The sequence below is a fragment of the Protomyctophum parallelum genome (assembly GCF_964188405.1).
Source record: "Protomyctophum parallelum genome assembly, chromosome: 13".
NCBI lineage: Eukaryota > Metazoa > Chordata > Actinopteri > Myctophiformes > Myctophidae > Protomyctophum > Protomyctophum parallelum.
Genome location: NC_139708.1, coordinates 29,001,387 through 29,006,543, shown reverse-complemented (window position 1 = coordinate 29,006,543; position 5,157 = coordinate 29,001,387). Strand labels below are relative to the sequence as shown.

At 46.9% G+C, this 5,157-nt stretch overlaps 1 protein-coding gene across 1 annotated transcript in view; it reads right to left on the bottom strand.

Moving 5' to 3' along the window:
* emp2 (epithelial membrane protein 2) overlaps window positions 1–3,027 on the bottom strand; it is an 18,438-nt gene extending 15,411 nt beyond the window's left edge. Inside the window, exon 1 of the mRNA XM_083779862.1 lies at window positions 2,769–3,027. The gene's annotated coding sequence lies outside the window, so the exon portion shown is untranslated. The remainder of the gene's footprint in view (window positions 1–2,768) is intronic.
* Window positions 3,028–5,157: the final 2,130 nt, after the last annotated feature.

The following is a 5,157-nucleotide window of genomic DNA, read 5'->3' as shown; positions in this document are numbered from 1 at the left end:
TGCGAGCTTGTACATCTGCAACTTTTTTTTACGTTTTTGAAAAGTCGTGAAAGTGTGCATAAAGTGCATCATTTTGAATTACGAAAAAGTTTGAGAAGTACTGATTTAGAATGCATGTGTAGAATCGTGCTCATGGCTGGCTTGATATAGGGGCAGAATATTATATCAACACAACAGGGTGCAACAACACTAGTGAAAGTCACCATGGTGGACTCACTGGAATCAACACAAACAACAAGAAAATAGACCAAGGAGTAGTAGTGGACTAATTCAAGTGGTGCTTGTCAAATCTATACTTTGGTGTGGAGTTTCCCGTCGATCTGCACTTTCCAACTCATGTTCCTGCATGGCCAGTGTCCTGAACTACTGAGTTGTGACAGACAGAGGTCCAAGTTTTTTTTGTTTTTTTTTTACTTTTGTTTAAACTTTCACAATAATGAAAGAATGGGGGTGTGTAGTGTACTGCACCCAGCCACCGACTCTCTGTCTGTCTGTCTGTCTGTCTGTCTGTCTGTCTGTCTGTCTGTCTGTCTGTCTGTCTGTCTGTCTGTCTGTCTGTCTGTCTGTCTGTCTGTCTGTCTGTCTGTCTGTCTGTCTGTCTGTCTGTCTGTCTGTCTGTCTGTCATGTGTGTGTGTGTGTGTGTGTGTGTGTGTGTGTGTGTGTGTGTGTGTGTGTGTGTGTGTGTGTGTGTGTGTGTGTGTGTGTGCCATGCATACGGTATGGTATGCCCTTGCATCACACTGACCTCTGTGCTGGCACGCACGCACGCACGCACGCACGCACGCACGCACGCACGCACGCACGCACGCACGCACGCACACACACACACACACACACACACACACACACACACACACACACACACACACACCACACACACACTCCTCTATTGCTGACAGTGAAAACATGCCCTGCATCTGACACAGTGGAGTTAACCTCTTCATTTCCTCAGCATACCAGTTGCTCCGGAGGAGGAACGCTAGTGGGATTTTCAAGCACTATGTAATGACATAATGTCACTGAACATAATGACTTGAAGTAAAGATGTAATCATAACCACTGTGCAGTCAGGGACGGATTAACCGCCACAAGGGCCCCTGGGCCGGTAATATTTGCAGGGGCCTCATAGCACGACATTCTCGTGTTATCGTCTTTTTAACCTAAATTTAACTAAATCAACAGCCAATGAAGGGCCCCATGGGAGCCCTTTTCAGGGCGTCAAACCTAGTACCTCACGGTCCAATTTCCCCCGAGCCAAGAGCCAAGGGCCCCCTGGGCCACGGCCCCACTGGCCCATAGACTAATGTGTCCCTGTGTGCAGTCTGTGTGAAGACATCTTCATGTAGTCCCTAATGTAGTCCCTAATGTGTCCCTGTGTGCAGTCTGTGTGAAGACATCTTCATGTAGTCCCTAATGTGTCCCTGTGTGCAGTCTGTGTGAAGACGTCTTCATGTAGTCCGCTCACACACTGCACACAGTTGGAACCGCTCTCCAGTCCAAACACAAGAGGGAGCTCTTAGAGGGAAAGGAGGCAACAGTAGCAGGCAGACAGACAGACAGATGACTGGGAGGCATTTTGGCAGCAAGAGGAGAGGGGTTGTGGTCTGTGTCTGCTGCATCGAGGAGTGTGTGTGTGTGTGTGTGTGTGTGTGTGTGTGTGTGTGTGTGTGTGTGTGTGTGTGTGTGTGTGTGTGTGTGTGTGTGTGGTGTGTGTGTGTGTGTGTGTGTGTGTGTGTGTGTGTGTGTGACTGTGTGTGTGTGTGTGTGTGTGTGTGTGTGTGTGTGTTGTGTGTGTGTGTGTGTGTGTGTGTGTGTGTGTGTGTGTGTGTGTGTGTGTGTATTGTGTGTGTATTCATTTCTCAAATACACAGTATATACAGTGTAAGCTCTTGATGTTGAAGTGCTCCGACGGTCCGACCCTGTGCTGTGCTCGCTGCAAAAGTCTCACTCATATCACAGATCACTGTTTATGTTTCATCATGTCAGCGTCCTCTCTGCACTCACTCACTTGACACTCACCCACTGTGACCCACACTGTACACATCAGAAACAGAGCAAGCTTCTTCCTCACCTGAATTAAACAGCGTCAATCAATGTGTCTGTGTTCATCCATCCATAGCCTATACATAGCCTCATGTAAACTCATCACAGTCAGTGAGTACTAGATTGACCGTAACTTCTCTGTGACGCTTTAAACTTTTTCCACCCATCGCTCATGCCTCGACCTTTCTTTTCCATACCTCTCTTTTTCATTTTGAGAACCTCACTAACCTGCCTCGCATCATCGGCAGCACTATACTCGTGATGCGCACACTGCTGCTCGATATCATTTCTACTAGTACTATAACGATAATTTATTATGTCTCTCGTTTGTGATGCGATAGCATCACTCAGTCACAGCAGGACAGGAGAGTTGCAGGACGCAAACATGATAACACACGAGTTCACACAACATTAATTTCACACACCGTCACACGCCTCGCCGACAACGCCCCTTAGGCTATACCCTGCCAACCAAAACTTGAACCAATCTGCAGAAATAAAGAGTTTATAGTAGGCTAGCTACTTATTAGTTCAAAAGGACTTATACCTCTATAGAAACACATATATGGCTACAAACATTTAGCTATTTCTAACTATTTCTAACTTCGTTGCTTAACTTGCTTAGTTCCTAGTTTGAATTGCAATGTATGAATATTAAAATGATGTGTAGGGTGTAGGCTATCTATCTATGGTTTCAGGCGGTGTATAACGAAAATCTACTCACCAAGTTTTCAAGCGAGAGGGAAAATGCGAGTCTGCGCGTCTCCGTCCAGATGTGCGCGTAAAAGCGAGGGAGGGAGGGGGGGGGGGGGAGAAAAAGATATTATGGAGAAAGGAGTGATGTGCAAGAAGCTCTACGACGGGACAACACGGGGTTTTTAGCCTAAAATAAAGTTAGAAACGCGCGCTCTCTGCTCTGGTTATCGTAGACGTGCACGGCTGGGGCTGGAGTTGGGTGTGGTGTCGAATTTAATGTTGGTACTAGGAGGAGGAGGTGTGTGTGTGACTGTGTGTGTGTGTGTGTGTGTGTGTGTGTGTGTGTGTGTGTGGTGGGGGGGAAGGGGGTTGGCGGAGGAGAGCGGCTGCAATGACATATGAGACGTTTGGTGACAAGATTTTAGCCTCGGCGGGAACCATGTGTGTAAAACCATATTGTGGATGTGACTGTGAGAAGAAACGTTCATATAAAAATACAAAAGTTGGAAAGATTTTTAAAGAATGTTTTCCATGTCCTCACTCCTCAGAGGAGCTATAGCGCACTAAACAGAAAGTGAGAATATAAAATACAAGAGAAAGAAGTGTGACCGATCATGAGAATGTGTAAACAATTATGATGTGTGTGTGTGTATGGGGGGGGGGGGGGGGGGGGGGTAGAAGAAGAGGAGTGGAAATAGAGTGCAAACAGAACAGAAAAGTGCCTCTCAGCCTGGCTGGGGGGCAAATCAAATCAGGGGCCTTTGAATCACAGAACAGGAGAGTCAGAAATATTGTTGACCTGGGGTATATAGAACGAGACAAAAAGTCAAGAGAAGAAAGAATCACAGACAGAGCAAGAGAAAGGAAGAGAGAGAGAGAGAACGCATTCTCACACCCCTTGCGTCAAACGGGGTGACGAGTTGGGACAGTTGGGCAGTAAACGCTTGATGTGACGGGACAGGGGACCCCCTCCCCCCCGCGTGTCAGGCAATGACACGAGTTTGACTCTGCCATCTTGACTGGGGGGGGGGGTGGGGGGAGACAGGACGCTTGCAGCGCTGGCCATGGGTGTTGCAGGGAAGGGAGGGACAGACGTCCTGTGTTAGCTGATCTAAGTGTTTGGGACGCCGGGAAGGGGTATAGGGTGTATTATGTCCTGATGATAAGGGTGTGCCTTGGCCTTGATTGCCTTGTAGGTCATCACCAGCATATTTTGAATTGGATGCTGGCAGCAACCGAAGTGAGTGAAGGTCATGTTATGGTGGTACTGGTACTGGTACTGTAGGAGTCGGTACTGTATTGAGACTTGGAGTTTGGTATAGAGGAATGATCGGACCCTCTGGATGTTGTACAGTGCAAACATACGACTGAATATCCAGGAACACTCCCAGGTTCTTGGCAGTGTGAGCAGGAGCAACCAAGGTGTCCTCCATGGAAATGGAGAAGACCTGCAGGGCACAAGCCTTTCAAGTATAGAGAAGAGAAGCTATAGGCATTTTCTGCACTGACCGAGCCTGAGGTGGTGAGAAGACATCCACTGCATGATGTCAGCCATACAGGCAACAACAATGTGTTCTTAACCTGTATAATGGCAGATGGAGGGCACCACTCACCATAGGAGAGCTGTGAGTAGAGATGGAGAGCCATAGGATCAGGTGTAAAGGGCCTTTCTATGATCATGATGTGCAATCAGTCAGGTGCAGTAGAAGGACAACCACTTGGGTGCCATCAGTCATGCCATCACAGTGATGTACTTGAGGGGAAGAGTTACTCTGGCTGATTGAAGGCAGATGAAACATAGCATGACATTATTACGATTTCAGAGTTAACTTTATTGTCACATCACAGGTGTGCTGGTGTATACAAAAAAGGTGGGTGAAATTCGAAAGCCGTATACAAGCTCCCATCATCTGCACTCACAATTTCAGCATTTAATGCTTTTATCCAAAGCGAATTATAAAGTGCAAGATCAGAGTTAAGTGCCATGAACCAACAACAGGATAAGCTTTCCAGTAAGTAGAGAAACAATTAAGTGCCATAAACCAACAACATTACAGTATGTCTAATATCATACTATCAACAAACTCATGCTGTCTGTGTATCTCTGTGTCTTTCATGTATCTCATTCTCTATGTTTCTCTCCTTCAGTACATTCCCTTCTTCCCCATTATTATTTTTGCAAGTGCATTGTTAGGATTGTTCAACCCAAGTGACTTTCCGTGAGTCTTCTATTGACTGTTCATTCGGAGAGAGAACTTGTGTCACGTTGTCCCTTGGCCACAGTGAGCAGTGTCCGGCAGTGTACCGTTGCAACAGGGGCCCGCGACAGTGGTGGGTTTCTATTGTGAGGTCACAAGGAGACGGTCAGCAGGCAGACACAAGGACATTAAGCCAAAGAAGACATTGTCAGTGTGGTT